This window comes from Mauremys reevesii, linkage group 6, assembly GCF_016161935.1.
Source record: "Mauremys reevesii isolate NIE-2019 linkage group 6, ASM1616193v1, whole genome shotgun sequence".
Lineage (NCBI taxonomy): Eukaryota > Metazoa > Chordata > Testudines > Geoemydidae > Mauremys > Mauremys reevesii.
Genome location: NC_052628.1, coordinates 34,843,031 through 34,861,864, shown reverse-complemented (window position 1 = coordinate 34,861,864; position 18,834 = coordinate 34,843,031). Strand labels below are relative to the sequence as shown.

At 44.7% G+C, this 18,834-nt stretch overlaps 1 long non-coding RNA gene across 2 annotated transcripts in view; it reads left to right on the top strand.

The window, feature by feature from the left end:
• Nucleotides 1-6,819: 6,819 nt before the first annotated feature.
• LOC120408365 overlaps nucleotides 6,820-18,834 on the top strand; it is a 55,388-nt gene continuing 43,373 nt past the window's right edge. For both annotated transcript variants that reach the window (XR_005600642.1, XR_005600641.1), the window contains exon 1: nucleotides 6,820-6,897. This is a non-coding gene — a long non-coding RNA (uncharacterized LOC120408365). The remainder of the gene's footprint in view (nucleotides 6,898-18,834) is intronic.

Genomic DNA, 18,834 nt, shown 5'->3' with positions numbered 1-18,834 from the left:
ATACCCTCAGATGAAAAGAATAGAAAACCCTCAGAGAACAACAATGTGTCAGGACAGACTTGATTCACTGTCCCTATTGTGTATGGAAGTGGACATGCTTCGTCAATTCAGCTTCGATGAACATATCCAGAATTTGGCAATCAGAAAATCTAGAAAGAAGCTATTTTAATTTCAGCATACATGTACGTTTTTTGTGTCATTTCGAATAGGGTGACGAGATGTCCCAATTTTATAGGGACAGTCCCGATATTTGAGGTTTTGTCTTCTATGGTGCCTATTACCCTCCCACCCCAATCCTGATTTTTCACACTTGCTCTCTGGTCACCCTAATTTCGAAAAATAAAATTTTATTTTATGGTGTAGTATTGTTTTTATTTTGAATTACATATGGGGGGGGGACCATAATCTTTTCAGTGCTTAGGGCCTCTAAAGGTCTTAATCCAGTCCTGAACTGGCAGAGGGTTTGGTATTAAGCCCAAAGACTCCCTGGGGTCTCTACAGCGTCCATGGGATCTGCCTGAAGTGTAGTGCAATCTGGTCACATGCCTCTGTGCTGCTTCCTGGCCACCTGACCTATTTCCTAGCCACCTATCAGCATGTCATCAGACAGTGTAGCCTTCCCTGCAGTCCTGGGAAGATGAGCTGGTGATGACAGTCTGGCCCTGCACTTATGGCCCAGTTACCAGATGACTCCCTTACACTATAGGTGAATGCAGATACTAGACAAATGGCTACGTTATTTTACTGAGGTTTCACTATAAAAGAGGAAACTACTGTTAATAAAAACAAATATGCTAAGACTGGTATTTTCAACAGAGCCTAAGGGAATTAGGTTCCCAGCTGCATTGAATTTCTATGGGATTCAGGTACCCAACACCTTTAGACTCCTTGGAAAATCCCAGCCTAAAAAATCATTAAACTAATCTAATGCATACAAAACCACACTGCTCCATCCTTCTGCCTCTTATTCCAATCCATCCCCCTGTCTCCATTCATGTATTATCCATTTAGGCCCTGCACCTGCATAGAATGCAGCAATGAGGCCTCAGATTTAAGCCTGTGGTGGTGGGATCCAAGACTGCCAACACAGAACACACCTGTGAAGCAACTAGTATACTGATGCAGATCTGGGGTGTATGGCTGAGTTCAGGGGTCTGGCTGTGTGGGGGAGGAGGAGTGCTAAGCTCTCTACATCTGCAATACAGTTGTCTTGTTCCTTTCTTTCCAGTAGAACATGCTCTGTTCTTAATCTTCCAATTTTATAGAAGATTTAGTGGGCTCAAGTTCTATTTAGTAAAGAAATATAAAACCGTTTCCCTGCTTTGAAACTGAAATGTCTTTATGAGCTGGCGATCTGCCTGAGCTGACTACAGCATAGTTCAGTGCCGGGGTGGCACTTGAACTCTTTGAATGGGGTGCCACCAAACTCAAAGCAGCTCTGCTGAAAAGGTGCATTTATTTGTACAAGCAGCAGACAGACGAGAGGCATTAACAGAAAACTCAATTAATTCTTTAATCTATACGTTCACAAAGGAAAGGAGGAGACAGATGAAGCAAGATGTGCATCTTCCGGTGAAGAAAATCGGGCTCAGGACTGCATGACTGAAATAGACCTTGGTTCAGAAAAAAAGGTGGGGCTGAATTTGGAACCCTTTATTGCTTTTCATACTCAAGTGGCCCTTGTCGTACTGGCTTTAGGGCCTGGCTCATGGGCCTTGGACAACAAATGTCCAGTCATGGTTCTATGTGAGGTTCACTCATTTTGCACAAGGGATGAGGAAGAAATTAGAGTGTCTACAAATAGGCCAGACTTTAGGATTTGATGGAAGCCACCCTAGAATTCTGAAGCTACAAACCTGTAAGCTCGACTGCAGGGCTGGAAAGTGTAATCAGGCATTGGGGCTTCTGAAAGGCAAAATGAACAGGAAACGAAAAGGTCGACATTGGCCCCAGTTAACCTGGACCATAGGAGAACTTTCCATGCAATATTCTAAATGGTAACCTCATCAGGAAGTCCTGTCTAATGTAAGGATGTCCTCACTAATGTCCAGTGTTATGAGGTAGTCTTAATTTCAAAGAGTTATACTGGCCGTTGCCACTCAAATACTCAGTTTGCATGTGCACTTGCACTAACTAGGTGCACAATTCAGCATGCATAAATTCAGGCCTAACTTTTAAAAGAAACAATCTTTCCCCATGTCACTTGCCCAAGGCCATAGAAGAAATCGGTGTTAGTCAGGATTAGAACTGAGGATGTCTTCCAGTTCCTATTCTTTGACTATGGAGTTGCATATGTCTTTATTATTATTTGCATTACAGTAGTACTTACGAGCCCAGTCTTGGCGCAAGACCCCATTGTGCTAGGTGCTGTACAAACACAGAACTAAAAGACATCCCTTGCCCCCAAAAGCTTACAATGGGGTGTGTGGGTGTGCACATAATGTGTATACACCTAATGGAAATGCATTGGAAGAACTTACAATTCCTTTGAGAAAGGATAGTTAGTTAGGATGTGAGAATACATAAGATCACAGTACTTAATAAACCTACATGTTTTTAATGAATAGGATATGCACCAGAGCCTGAAATGCTTAATGGTTGTCTGCAATTGAAAAACAGGAGGGAGGAAGAAAATTGCATTACTTCATCAAATAGATAATAAAAGTAGCAGCAGTGCAATGCAAATCTCTCAATGTATGACTTTCTTAGGACTTCGCTCATTTCCTCACAGGAGTAGACGACTCAACAGTCTGTGAAAGAAAATTAATCTGAGCTTGAAGTAATTTGCCTGGATATGTCAGAAATCTTTAATACCTGATTTTTAACATCTGGAAATAACTAGTCAAACTATCGCAGAAATTACATAAAGTCATCAGATAAATCGTGAATGAGGTTTTCTTCCTCTCCTTGTTACAAAATAAGGAGTTTTAGTGGGCAAAGCATTCATTGGTGCTCTCCAAAGTAATGTGCAGTATCTTGCAAAATCAATAAGCAGGCAGCCCTGGTGATAACAGCACTGGCCAGGCTGCTGATGGGAAAGTCCTTGTGTGTGATAATAAACAGCAGAGTTCACCATCCGGTTTCAAGATTTGCTGTGAGGTTATGCGCTGAGAACATTGCAAAGTGAAAGGTTACAGAGGGCTCTCTGGATTTTTTTTCTTTTTTTAAGCACAGTTGGCATTACAGCTGGCATTCCCTATAGTAGACTTTGAGGGTATGTCTACACTTTTTTAAAACCAACATGACTCGGGCTCTTGGGGCTGCTTTATTGTAGTGTAGACTTCTGGGCTTGGGCTGCAGGGTCCTCGAGCCTGGGCTCCAGCCTGAGCCTAGAAGTTTACACTGCAATGAAACAGCCCCACAGGCCTGAGTTAGCTGGCAGGGGCCAGCTGCAGGTGTCTATTTGCAGTGCAGACATACCCTGAGAGGGTTTAGGCCCCTGAAACTGAATACCCCCGGAGAACCCACTGATAAGTGTGTGTATGTGTTCATGATTAAGACAATACTAATATAGGCATCAACTGACCAGGTATTTCCCCATGGCAGTATTTGGGGTGCAGCTGAATACATTTTGCAAGTCCTTATCCAGTTAAAAGCCACATTATCAGGAAAGTTCCATGATAGGAGTGGGAAAGTGCCAGTGTCCCATAAATAGCACATGCTGTTTCCTGCTGTATTTCAATACAAACGGCTTGTTTTTCTCACTGTGTGGTATATGAGACACAGAATTAGGACTCTTAGGGTATGACTTCACTACCCACCGGATCGGTGGGTAGCAATCAATCCAGCGGAGATCGATTTATCGCGTCTAGTCTAGACGCGATAAATCAACTCCCGAGCGCTCTCCCCAGTGCCGCGAGAGGTGCAAGCAGAGTTGACGGGGGAGTGGCAGCAGTCAACTCACTGCGGTGAAGACACCACAGTAAGTCAGGGCGGCTCAGAGGATTCAGAGGGCCTGGGGTCTTCAGCGGCGGGGGTCCTTCTACTCCAGGTCTTCAGGACACTTCGGCAGCGGGTCCCAGAGTGAGTGAAGGACCTGCCGCTGAACTGCCGCCAAAGACCCGGAGCGGAAGGAGCCCTCGCTGAATTGCCACCAAAGACCTGGAATGGAAGAAGCTCCGGGTCTTCGGCAGCAGGTCCTTCACTCGCTCCAGGTGTGTTTGGTGGCATTGAAGGACCCGCTGAAAACACTCGTGGGGGCCCCTGTGGGGCCCAGAGCCTGGGGCAAATTGCCCCACTTGCCCCCTCCCTGGGCAGCCCTGCGGTAAGTCGATCTAAGTACATTGACTTCAGCTACGTTATTCATGTAACTGAAGTTGTGTAACTTAGATCGATCCCCCACCCAGTGGGGCTTAATTTATTATTGCCCCATAAATATATACATTTCATACATATAATACAGCTACATCATGGTGGGAAGGGCAGATTGAGACCCAGACAGTCTTAATCCTCCTTCTACCCAGTGTCCTCCTGGAGTCAGAACTATGCAGGGAGAGTCCCCACCCTCCACCCCCAACATTGTTGTGTGGGCAACTGTATCTATACAGCCACATCCTTTTCTCTGGACTTGTCCATTTGGGGAAGAGAGAAACTGCTGAGAGGAGGAGCAGCCAGCAGGAGCAGAGACAAGCAGCTTCAACGGGGACTGTCAGATGCTGATGACATGATCCAATTCCAATGGCTTTTTTTGTTTCTTTGTTTTTTTTCTGTTTTCCTCTGGGCGTTCTCTCCCTTCTGGTCTTTGCTCCAGCTCCCTTTCCTCACTCCCTGTGCCCTCCATTCTCCCTTCTTCCCTCCTTTTCTCTTGTCCTCTCTCTTCAATGTCCCTGGTGCCTTCCTTTGTCTCTTCAGCTAACCCCCTCACTACAGAACGCCACTCCAAAAAATGACAAGCAATACATTTGTGGGACTAATGCACCATTTACAGAACCCTCATATCATTCACTCTGCTTGTATGTTCTATCACTGTGCTCTACCTATCTTGTCTATTCCAACTGTAAGCTGGAACTGCCTCTTGTTCTATTTGTATAGCATCAAGCACAATGGGACACTGTTCTGGGTTGGCCTTTAGACATCATACAAATAACTAGTATTGTCATGGTGAAAAGTGCTAATGGTGGTACACCCCAGGTCCTTTAAATTGCCACCAAAGCCTCGCTGCTGGAGCCTTAGGGTAGTGGCAGCAGGGCTCTGGGGGCTATTTAAAGGGCCAGGGTGGTAGAAGCAGGGGAGTCCTGGGCCCTTTAAATAACCCCCGGAGCCCTGGAGTAGCGGTGTGACTCTGGGGGCTATTTAAAGGGCCTGGGGCTCCTGCTGCCTTTACAGCCCCGACCCCAGAGCCCTGGGGTAGCAGCAGCAGCTGGGGGCTCCAGCAGCGGTTTAAAGGGCCCGGGGGGGGTAGTGGCGGTCGATCCCTGGACCCTTTAAACTGCTGCCAGAGCCCCCAGCTGCCACTGCTACCCCAGCGGGGGAGGGCACTTACTGGTACAGGGTGGGCCGGGGCTGGCTCTGACCCCCCCATCTCCCCCCCTTCGCCCGAGCCCCCCCCCCCCCTTCCGGGGGCCAGAGACAGCCCCAACCCAGCCCCATACCGGTAAGTCCCTATTCCTATTTTCACCCCTGCCTGAGATAGAGGAAGAAAAGAGACATTGAACTCCCTAGAAGAGCACACTGGGAGATTTCTGAGCAAGCAAACGGCCTGCTGCTTTGTTTCTACTGTGTTGAGGGAAACAGGGCCTCGTGTACATTTGATATAAATAAAGACTACATCAATGAATGCACCAGGGTCATCGATTTCTACTTCTCATGGAAACACCTCTGCAGGGTTCTGAATATTGGCTAACTGCTTGGACCAAAGGGGCAGTGGCAACAACAACAATAATAGCATAAAGACGGTCCCCTGCAAAACTTAGAGGGGAATATTTATCACTTTCCAGTGACAACCATATGTGAAGATGAGGCCTGTTGCACTGGGGAAGAGGGGAGAGACTATCATGCCAGTAGTGTCATAGACCTCTGATTTGAACAACTTGTTCTTGTTGTACTGATCACCATTCACTTTCTGCTAGAGTCGTTTGTGCCCTTTACACGTCCTAGTTTTCTCTTTTTCCCGCAAGAGGGTCATTGCTATGTAAAGGTTTTGGCATGAAGCCTAAGGTTGAAAACCTTTGTTCATAGGTGAAAACTCTTCATTGTGAAACTCCAAACTACATGAAGGTCACCTGGTTGTGAGCACATGCATACACTCAAACCAGCCAAGTTTAGCTGGAAATATTTTCAGGCCTGGAAGCAATCCTGTTTGGCAAGATCTTAAATACTGAGTTTCACTGGTGTGGTTTTTGGAGTCCATTTGGGTTTGTCCTGAAAGGTCCCTGGTGTGCAATAAGTCCCATGTTAGTAAGTCTCTTGGGTCCTAGGTTGTCATTGCAGTGTATGTAGACATACCTGCTATTAAACAGCTATGGCTGGCCCGTGTCAGCTGATGGGGCTCAGGCTGCAGGGCTTTAAAATTGCAGTGTAGGGACCTCCTTGATATCGTTACCCAGCTCTTATCTGCATCAACCACCCCTAAGGGATTTGACTAGGTCTCTCTAGCTATTGAGTCAAGCTGAACCTTGCAGCTGCAGCTCAGTGAGGTGGAAATTCACCCTTCTGTGTTGCTGTACATTGTTGAACAGCTGCTGCATTCCACTGCAGAAGTAACTACACTTCAAGGATAGGTGAAACAGCCTAATTAATAAGTACTGTATTATTAATAATAAAAGTTTAGATAATCGTCATGAATGTTGCCATAAACTGTTCATGTTTCATTTGCTTTTCTTCAAGGTGCCCTAACAAATGTATAGCGGTTGTAATCTGTGTGCAATACTTCTGCAGTCTGGGATCCCTGGATGAAAGGTACCATATAAATGCTATTGGTAGTCCAAAAGAACGTTGTTTGTTTGTTATAGTGGGCAGATCCTTTCTCCACGTTTTTTTTTAATGATTATTTTCATTGCATATAAAAGGTCAATATGACATTCAGGGCAATATGTTATAAAACCAACAATGGAAACAATACCTGACATCAGCCATGATTCTAGAGAGCCTCTGGAAAAATAAAGGAATAAAATAATAGTAATAACCCAGTTAAACAGGATAAAATTATGACTAATGATCACTATAGCACCTCCCGCAGCAAAGTGTGGGATTTTTATTTCTATTCCAATCCTGAAGTTGTCTACTTTTCATTGTTTTTCACGTCTGGTAAGCATTTGGAATGAGAAAGTATTTGCTGATAGTCTGGGTGGGTGCAAGTCTGCTGGACTGATTTGCGTGATGTTGGCTTTTACGTGTGGGATAGATCTGCCAATATTTTGGAACAAGAATGTAGATCATGTGGGAGGGGGCAAAGGTGGCTTTAACCTACTTGAGCTGCTCCCAGATCCTTGGACTGATTTATGCCAGCCAAGGTCCCTGTACAAGTTAGAGTTTCTGTTAGGCTGTTCTAGCTTTATATCAGCTTTCCAGGGTGCCCAAAAGGTCATTCCATTGGCCAAGGATCTCCAAGACCTAGAGATGCTTCAACTATTCCCCCTTTGTCCTGAACACATTTCCTCTACCAGTGCCAAATGTGCAGATGATATAGGTGTACCGTGCTGCTACTGTGGCTCTATGCCACGGGAGGCTTCTCCTATACAAGAGGCATTCTTAAGGAGCCAGATAAGCTAGATTTAAGGCTGCTTTGTTTTGCAAAGTGGCTGGAGTTGAGCTGAGGAATGGCCCACTGAAATGTAAAGTGATCTCTGAGGTGGCAGACTGGAGCAAGTCTTCCATGAGATTGTTCTTCTGTCTGATATGTTTCCTCACTGTTCTTTCGAGTGCAGCCTCTTCTTCCTTTTAATCCTGTAATAGCAAAGAATGGTAATTATGGCTGTATATATTGACTGTCATGGTGATGTGCATTGTCATCATGAGGTAATTGTTAAACACACTGGTTGAATCTTCCAGGTATAGAACACGTCACAAGGTCTCAGATGAAAAATGTTTGTTATTCCGTATGATAGCATATCATTCCTAGCACGCATGCCATCCATAAACATGTTCTATTTTTGCCCTTCAAAAGCTTCTTTGGTTACTGATTTACATTTAGGATCATTGCAGTTCATTTTTTCATAGGCTCAAGGATAATTATGTAGCAATTAAAAAGGTCTTGTCATGTTTTCTTTAACAGACAATAACTTGTTCATTTTCTAGGTGATATGCAAATTGCAAACTTTCACTAATATGAATAATAGGACTTGGAAAGTCATGAACATTGTGTTTGCAGTAGGTCACAAAATAGATATTTGTGTTCCTTCTCAGTTATAATATAAACCTTTGAAAGTTCTGCATGAACACTGTGCACATGCTACCAGGCATACAGGGGCTGGTAATTTGGGAAAAAGTTAGTCTCTAGTCAGAGTGAAATGTTCTGTGCTTCAGTGTGGGGAACAAGTAAAAGTTAATCACAAAAAAATAAGTCCTACAATGTCCCGTGGTAAGACTTTTTGTTACTTTCTCAAAGGGTAGAACATCAGCTGAAGCACTAATTGCCACCATTTTTCTTATCTCTTTATCTTTTGGATTAAACCCTGCTGCTTTCAACACATTGTCAATCCACTGAACAATTTACAGTGGCGTCTACTGCTAATGGTCACCAATTTTACACTGTCTGTGGAAGCATAGCAGAGTTGCAAGCTGGCTTTGTCTGCTATTACTTGTTGTAACATTAGCATTCACGAAATATAAATTTGACCTAGCTGAAGTGACAGCTGTATGACTAATAAGTGCTTTCATTACTTTCCTGCCATCCTCTTCCTGCCCCCAAGAGACTTCCCTGCTAGCTTGAGGGCACCTTTCAAAGGACAGATTTTCAGAAACTGTACTTTCTTTTTGCACCTACAAATTGTAGGTACAGCTTTGTTCCCACAATTACCATCACTTGGCCATCTAAGCAGATGTATTTACATGTATCATTCTACTATGGAACCTACATGCTAGAAATGGGAGGAAAGGTTATGCTTGTAAACTTTTTAATTTGCAGGTTTTGAAAATGTAATAACCACATTATTAAGACACACCAAGGCGTTTATTTTACTCCATTATCACACACCTCAGATTGTTGAAGTCAAAAAGCTGCTGCCTCATGCTTCACAATGTACTGAGTTCATTGGCCTTTGAAACATGCCTTGCCATGACTTAAGGCACTTGTAAATTTGTGAAAGAACAGATACAGTATTGGATACATTTGGACACTCATAGATTCAGCTTTCAGTGTCTTCAGAATTTAATTCACCATATTAAAATACCCAGGAATGATGCTGCAAAGACTTAGGCATGTGCTTAACTTTAAAAAGCCTGGGTAGTCAATGGAGTGACTCAGTGTGTAAAGTTCTATACAAATGTTTAAGTGTTTACAGGACTGGGGTCTATGAGCTAATTTTTCCCCTACCTAAGAGATTGGTTACGTCATAAATCTGGATTGACAGGTGTTCCCTCAATGGGGGCAGCTTTTCTCTACTGCAGATTAGACAGAATGGTTGGCCCAGAGAACCTGCAAACCTCTTTAGATACATGTGGGACTTCTGAGATCTGAGAGAGACAGGGGCCTTCCATGAAGAGTCCCAGTGCTTCTGCACTGCTTCCAAGTTCGCGTCCCCAAACTCCATGGCAAAAGGACTCAACTCAGTTCACATAAGCAACTAAAGAACCATCAGATGATAATTTCTATTCTCTAGTGACTTGGGTTGGATTTGAGCAACGATAAAAACATCCCATTACCAACCCTCTCTGAGCCATACATTGCAGTGTAGACATCCCTGTAAGCCCAGGGTTAGTGGGGCTTGAGTCAGCTGACCTGTGCTAGGCACTCAAGCCCAAGGTTCCCTATGGGTCTGACTACACTCTAATGTAAGCCCGGGCTCAAGCCTAAGCCCCCTTGTGTCTATACTGCAATTGCACTAACGCAGGCCGGAGGGTCTGAGCTTAAGTCGAGCCAGGACCCAGGGTCTCAGTCCTATTGCTTTGCAGTGTAACCACAACCCCGGCTGACTCGGGTCCCATATGCAAAGTACGCAGCTCCGTAGGGCACCAGGAAACGTGGGGCACCAAACTTCCTGGTGCTCTGCACAGCTGTGTACTGCTCCAGCCCCTGCCCTGCCTCTTCCCCAGGCTCCTCACCCCAGCCCTGCCTCTTCCCACCCCTGCTCCACCCCAGCCCTGTCCCCACTCCACCACTTCCCCAAAGCCCCTGCCCCTGCTCCACCCTGCCTCTTTCCGTCCCTGCTCTGCTCCAGCCCCGCCCCTGAGGACTGCAGCAGGGCTGGGCCTGCACTCATTGGCAGTGGGAAGTGCAGGGACCCGACCCCAGCCGTGCCGCCAGTGGTGGGGGGCGGTTCTCCCCTGCCCCCTAAGCCAGCCCCCCACCATGGAGGCCTGGGGCCAGCCCCCTCCACCCTCACGGAGGCCTGGGGCCCCACACCCCTCCCCCCATGGAGGGATTGTGTAGGCCCTCAGAATAGCTAGGGACGGCAAAGTTTGGAAGTATCCCACAATTCCATGTGACAACTTCTTTAGTCCTCTCTATCCCAACAATCTACAATCCACTCTATTAAAAATCGAAGCCACCCCAATTTTGCAAACAGCAACAGCTCAGGTCAGCATTAAGCCATTCTCTTCTGATCACTGATCTGCAAGCACAATATCAGAGCATCTCCTGGGTTTGCAATGGAAAGCGAACTGATCAAGCCATTTGCATAGCAAGCTGCTTCCTGGTAACGTGCAGGGTAGGCAGTAAAGTTTTCCCACAACGCACCATGGTCCTAGGACTAGAGCAACCACATTTTGGGGAAGGGGAGTGCTAGGGACTCTGGGATATGGTTATTTTGACTCAGGTCTGTGCACTGCAGTGTGGACACCAGAGACCTAGGTTCAAGTACAGGTAAGAAAAGTCTTAACATGGGGTTAAAAATACAATTCTGGGTATGTCTACATGTCAGTGTAAGCACAGGTTTAGTGGACTTGAGTCAACTGACCTGTGTTAAGGAACCCTGGACTGGAGCGATAGGCAGCGTGTAAATTGCCCATTGAGTGAGGCTAGCCCCCACCCTCTGCTGGAGCCCTGAGACCCCCACCGTGGCCAGAGGAGCCCAGCCTCAGCCGTCCTGAGTCACCCGGCCTGCGCAGTGCGCTGGTTAGCCCATCCTAGCACCAGCCCCAGGGCACCACCCGCTTCGGGGAAGAGCAGCAGCCTGAGCTGGGGCTACTAGGGAAGAGCAGCAGGGGGCCTCAGGGTGGAGTGTGGGTGGGGCCGTGCCTGGCTGTCTGGGGAGGTTTAGCTTCCCCTGGCCTGCAATACTCACCGCCCACATGTTGAGTGTTTACCCTGGGTCTGAGCCTTGGGGCAGTGCAATTGCAGTGTAAATGCAAGTGGGGGGAGGAGTAGGCTTAAGCCTGGGCTCACGTTTTGGTGTAGACATGCACATAGATCTCCATATTTTTATGAGAAGAATTTCCTCATGGTGATATGGGTTAACTCTGTCACCCCACAAAGGCAGTATATTGTATAATTTTTCTTAGACGTTCCCACCTGGAGCATTTATAATGCTGTTAAGAAATAATTGCATTTATTGAAAGGCCTGAGGAAGTTCCAGCAGACTGTGAATGAGATGGGGGCAGGGTTTTGGTGTTGTGAAGAGGTTCTCAGCTTTCTCTTTTGGAAGCTTCTCTATTCGGAAGGTCAGCATCAGCAGTATCCTGACTGCTTATTACTTGCCCATTGTCCTTCAGACAGCATAAGGTCCTCTACATTAGCATATTAGTCACTGACGATGGGTGGCCCTAGCTTTTAGCCAACTGGATTTCTTCTTGTAGAAGGAAAAAAAGAATAGTATGGGAGTTAAACGTAAACAGGAAGATCCCATGTGGCAAAAATGAAAAGCACTTAGATCATACTGACTGTTACTAAGCAAGTATGACTATTTTAGAACTCACCCATAGCAAGATCATTTCTGAAACACTTGGGAAAGGTGATTAATTTCTTTAGGAGCATTAATATTGTAAAAGAAGGTTTATGGATTGGTATATTAGTCTAGAGAGAGAGAGAGGATGAACAATCATTTATGCAGATGACATTTTAAATGTAACAGTGTCCCAACCTACGTATTAAATCAAATGGCGCATAATTGGGACAAGATTTAATAGATTTTAAAAAAATCTATTAATCTCCTAATTCTGATATAAATGAAAGGAAATTTAACTCCCTTCAAAACTTACCGGTATCAGTTATTTATCAACCAGCTAATATTTGAGAATAATTCCAGTAAGTTTGACAAGTACAAAAAAAATGCATAGGGACTGATTCTTCTCCCACTTTTATACCTCTAGGTGAATTAGCCTGTTTTGGTCACTTTTAATCAAGCACTCCATATTTTGGATAAGTCTTGTATGAGATAAAAATGTGTTTAGTGTTGTTCTTGTCAGACCTTTGAAACCCAGCTGTGGGGTGGCTATTGTTCAGTTTCAATGCATTTTAGTGCATACTAAAGTGAATTTCCTTTCTGCTGAGGCTCACGGATATAAGTGACAGCTTTTTTATTTTAATCACACAGACCTTTGTGTCCCTCTAGATGGCCTGATAAGCAGCCTGTACGTGTGTGAAAGGAAAGGAAACAGGAATTCCGTTCGGAAGGGTGACAATCTTACTCAATGTATTGCTAGCTTAAGGCAGATGTTCCAGGCAGAAATCTGCTGAAGTGCATCTTAAAACTTGCATAGCTGCCAGAAATGAAACTCACATTTATTTTGTCTCTTATTCCAATCATTGATCTTGTGTGATTTAAAGAAAAAAAACACACACACACAAAAACTCCAGAAACAGCAATAGGTGTGCCAAGAATTAACGTTCAAGCATGTTGATACATGAAAAACAGGATCTGGCAATATAAATGCAACAGAATATGGTTGCAATGGCTGTATCATTAGCCTTTTGTTTAAAACATTCAGATTTCTGTTTTATTATAACACCTCAAAAGTGAAACCTGGCATTTCATTAAGGGTATGCTAATATTGTACTTGTAGCGTAGACATGAGAGATGGAGAAGACTTGTTTTGTCATCCTGTATATTCCCCATGCAAGAATGTTTCCTATACCACATCTTCCAATGTTTAGTCTAGCCTCTTTTTAAATGTCCCAACAGATGAGACTTCTGTCACTACCCTGGGCAGATTATTCCATAGCCTAAGAGACCTCCCTGTCAGGAAGTTATTCTGGTATGATCCTTTTCAGGATTAGGGCCTGTTTCCTCCCCCACTCTGAACTTTAGGGTACAAATGTGGGGACCTGCATGGACCTTTCTAAGCTCAATTCCTAGCTTAGATCTGGTAACCTGCCACCAGCCAGAGATTAGTGTCTGGCACACTTTCTGTTTCCCCAAAACCTTTCCTGGGGAACACAGATCCAAACTCCTTGGATCTTAAAACAAAGAGGAATTAACCATCCCCCCTCCTTTTTTTCACCCACCAATCCCCTTGGGTCTTAAAACAAGGAAAAATCAATCAGGTTATTGAAAAGAAAGCTTTTAATTAAAGAAAGAAAAGGTAAAAATTATCTCTGTAAAATCAGGATGGAAAATGATTTACAGGGTACTCAGATTCATAGAGACTAGAGGGACCGCCCCCAGCCTTAGATTCAAAGTTACAGCAAACAGAGGTAAAAATCCTTCCAGCAAAAGAAACATTTACAGGTTGAGAAAACAGACATAAGACTAACACGCCTTTCCTGGCTAGTTACTTACAAATTTGAAACATGAGAGACTGATTCAGAAAGATTTAGAGAGCCTGGATTGACGTCTGGTCCCTCTCAGTCCCGAGAACAAACAACCCCCAAAACAAAGAGCACAAAACAAAGACTTCCCTCCCCCAAGATTTGAAAGTATCTTGTCCCCCTATTGGTCCTCTGGTCAGGTGTCAGCCAGGTTTACTGAGCTTCTTAACCCTTTACAGGTAAAAGAGACATTAACCCTTATCTGTTTATGACAGGGCCACACTGCTTAAATGTCCCTTATTTAATTTCATCCCATTACCTGGCCCATACTCACCTCAACTGGAGCATTGCTCCCTTACATTGAAACCCTGAGAGGCAGTGATAGAGAAGTCTCAAATGGTCCCCAAAGTAAGAGGTGGTTACAAGCCATACAAGCTTGGAACTATATAGCAAACCACAGTTGGGATGGATTCTACTCTGGCACACTCCTGTAAATCTGGAGCAGCTTTACTGAAGTAATGCAGTTGCTCTGGATTCACTCTGGTTCAACTGAGAGCAGAATGTAGCTTCTGAAGTCCTGAGCCAGATGGGATTGGGGGAGTACAAGTTCAGAAGACTTGGCAACCAGTAAAAGTTAAATTTTTCAATAGTAGAGGTAGAGAATATACACCTATTAAAGACACTGGTGCTCAGAGTTGCTGAGCATCCTCGCTTCTCCCACCCTAAGCAAAGCCTGAGAGAAGAGGTGAGTTTTTCAGCTTGTTGGGAAGGCCACCCAATCTAGACTGGTGAATCAAGGTGGGAAGCGAGGTCCAGAGTCCAAGATCTCTAACAAAGAGCTTCCTACCAGCTACCCTGTAATAAATAAAGCAGGGAGCTATTACCCCAAGGCCTAGGGATTAGTCCACACTGCCCTTGCTTCACTGGAAGAAAAAAACCAATATAATTCAGTGAACTCTAACTTTGTCATTGTCTTTCAAATGCCAATAAACCAGCCTAAACAAAGGATGATAAAGAAGGAGGTTAAAGCCCTGATTATCTCTAGGACAGAGGGGTTGAAGCAGCTTGGCTAAAATTAAAACTGAACTAACCACTGAGTAAAATTCAAGCAGGGCCTAAGCTGGAGCTTTTTCCAGGGTTTTTTTCCTGGCTGTTTCTGCCCACCTCCCACGCTCGATGGAGAATGGCTTCTTGCCCACAAGCCTGGGCTACCATGACCCACAGCACTTAGGAGTAAACCATTCATATTATCCTTACAAACCTGTGGTGGTTTGGACTGTGCAATTGGGGTGAGATGGGGAGGAAAAGCTGATGGAGCAGAAAGTGGCTCTCTACTTGCCATGCCCCTTTGTGCCCTAGATCTCTGGAACTCAATTTTCAGAGCCAGTGGAAGGTCTTCTGTGAAACCATGGAGACAGCACAGTGTGTGGACCTGATTCCCCTCTAGTGGCTACCTTGTCAGGATTTATGGATTTATACTCCCCTCCCACTCTCAGAAGCAGACTGGAGCCCTTGAATTTAGGTAGCAGAAGACTGGATGAGCTAGGAATAGCACCTAGGAGCCAGACTGTCAGCCCTGCTGCACTTCTTGCAGTACTCCATAGCGCCTTGCATACCAGGCAGTTCTGTAGGGGAGTCCCTGGGTCATGCACAGCCAGCACAGATCTGGGCCAGCCTCTCTAATCCTTTGATTATGAAAATGTCTGTTAGGGTGAGATTTCCTGCTTGATTCCAGAGGCCTCTGTTGTATGTTTGCTGGAAGAGAAAATCCACACCTGGCCCCCCACAGGAAACAGCCTAGCCAAGCCTGATTGGATGAGTTGGCTACTGAACTTTACACAGTATTAGTTCATGCATGCAGTGGGTATTGAGTTCAATCCTTCTGGGTCTCAGGGCTTCGAGGGGTTGGCTCCAAAGGATGTTCAAATTATGTAAATTTCCAAACCTTGAATGAATATTCACTGCAAAACTAAAGCACAGCAGTTAATGTATTTATTTAGACCCATAGACTATAACGCTTTGCTGGTGCCAGAATAAATTTCTAACATTTTTTGAAATTATTTCTTTGCAGAATGACTATTTTGCCAACAGCTGTTCAGTCCCGGAGACTGCAAATATTCTGTTGCAGAATGTATTGAATCCATATGTTGCTCAGCCACAGTTTTATTAGTCTCTTTAGTTGACTGGCATTTTCTTTCTCTCCCCATCCAATAAGAATTTGATGTCTGGCAAAATTTAATCACAGCAGTTTTGTTCTCAGGCAATTTAAGCAGTGTGGTTTTTACCTTCAAATAGGAGTAGGACAAGAAAATGTTTTAGCAAGTTATAAAGTTATGCTAGGACTAGGATGTAAATAGCAGTTAAAAAAAAGTAACCTTGTAACCTATTGAAATTCAATTGGTTAAGTGGGGGAACTAGAGGTGTGGGGGTGATGCAGCTCCCCCATGTTTTACACAGGGCTCCGCTGCCCCACCTGCATGCCCAGGATCCTCGCAGCCACTCTCCCCCCATGCGCCTGGGGTCTCAGCTGCTCCCCCTGCGTGTCTGGGGTCCCACCTACTGGCCCTGCACCTGGGGCTCTGCTGCCACCGGTGCCTGGCATTTGGGTGCGGGGCCGACAGCTGGGACCCTGTCCATGGGCCAGTAGCAGAGCCCCGGGCACGTGCAGGGCAGCAGCTGGATCCCAGGCGCATGGGGGGGCAACAGAGTTTAATCATTAACTGGAACTGATAAGCATCAAGCTTATCAGTTAACTGGTTAAACTTTTACATCCCTAGTAGGGCCAGGTTTCAGTAGTTTTTCTCAGGCCAAGTCTGGGTCACCATCTATTTTCATAGGCAGGTCTCTTGGGTAGGAGGACATGCATGGTCAAACTTGATAAAGAACAGCAGAAGAATGCAAAATTGGGTTTGTTTTTATCATTGACTAATAAATTGCAGATACAATGCTCATAAGGATATCAATCCAGTAAATAACTTTAGATCAGTGAGGACTGGAGAGGGGTCCAAACAAAATCCCCAGATCCCACCAAATTCAGTTTCTCCTTTGGGTCCTGATCTTTTGACTGACCTCAACTCCCACTTAAGTTAATGAAATCTAAGTGCACTTAGTACTTTGTAAGAGCCAGCCCATGAATCTGATCTTTGTAGCTTGGACCTGCCTCTAGGAGGGATGTGATACTTTCCCTGTTCAGAATAGTTTTGGATATCATCCAGTCAAGTCTTAACTATTCAGATCCGGAGTGCTGATCTTCATTCCTCAAATATAAGTATCCAATCATAAATTAATCTGCTCTAAAATCAAATTTAGAACTATATACAACAAAAACAAATTGGTTTAAACTTAAGGAAAATAAATCAATTATCCTGCTGCATCTCTTCAGGTCATCTCTTCCCTAGTTTTAACATTTCTAATCCTGATAGCAGGCCCCCTTCATAATTTTTATCATAGCAGAACTCTAGCTTCACTATAGTTAAGGTTAAGGATTAATTTGTTTAAAGATGGACTATTCTAAGTGCTCTCAGATCCTATCGTGCCTCAGGGGGATGCTGGGTAGTGTTAGTGGTCCAAATTTGGGGATTATTTAAGCAAGGGATTCCCAAGATACAGCCACAGCAAAGACCCCAACATTTACAAAATTATCTCCTAATGTTTTTTTGTGCATATCTGGGGGGGGGGGGGGGGGGCTCAAACTGGCTCTTCCCCTTCTCAAACTGGTTTCAGTCATTTGGGGTTTATGTCTGCTAGTGCATAGCACTCACTGCCCTTTCAGAGTGGTTAGTCTGAAGAAGTTATTCGGGGCTAAGTTTGGCAGTTCAGGTCCCTGAGTGCCAAACTGAGGCACCTAAAAACAGGGCCGCCCAGAGGATTCAGGGGGCCTGGGGCAGAGCAATTTCTGGGGCCCCTTCCATAAAAAAAGTTGCAATACTATAGAATACTATATTATTGTGGGGGTCCCTGTGGCCCTGGGGCAAATTGCCCCACTTGCCCCCACCCCACCCTGGGAAAAATAAACATTTAAAAACCTTCTGCATCTCGGCACAAACCCAGTTTTGAGAAAACTTCTTTCAAGTCACCTTTACAAGGTATCACTGGTTCTCAGCATCAGCTACTGCTAAAAGGCACTGAAGCTCATTAAAAGGGTTGGACAAATATTTTCCGTCAAAACTTTTTTTGGATCAAAAACTAGGGGGTTTTAAAAAGCAGAAAAAAATCACGGACAATGTCTGCTTTCCTTCAAAATTTGTTGTGGTTTTTTTAATTGAAAAGCTGAAATTAGTCTGCCAAAACTTGAACATGGTTTGGGGTTTCAGAAGTGCGTGGCCAAATATTTGCTGCTTGCTGTGTTTGTTTAAAGAAACAATAACAAAAATTCTGCTTAAAAAAAATCCAAAACTTTTGAACCACCTCAGCTTGTGACCAAATGCCTGAGCCCATCCAGTCAGAGATTTTTCTAGGTTTCTGATACTCTGCTGGCTTCCTTGACTCATATCTGTCTCCATAACTTTGGGTTCATTTAGCTTAGAACATAAGAATGGCCATACTGGATCAGACCAAAGGTCCATCTAGCCCAGTATCCTGTCTGCCAACAGTAGGGTGACCAGATAGCAAGTGTGAAAAATCGGGGTAGGGGGTGGGGTGTAATAGGAGTCCATATTAAAAAAAGCCCCAAATATCAGAACTGTCCCTATAAAATCAGGACATCTGGTCACCCTAACCGACAGTGGCCAATGCCAAGTGCCCCAGAGGGAGTAAACCTAACAGGTAATGATCAAGTGATCTCTCTCCTGCCATCTATCTCCACCCTCTGACTAACAGAGGCTAGGGACACCATTCCTTACCCATCCTGGCTAATCGCCATTAATGGACTTAACTTCCATGAATGTATCTGTTTCCTAGAGATCGGCTCCATGGGGTCCCTCACAAACTGGAGACGGTTACTGTGGGTTTGTCTTTAGTATAGCTTATGTACATACTCCACGAACTGAGCATTTGAGCTTGTTCCAGAATCTGGGATGAGCCTATGTTGTGAAAACTGACATGCTCAAACA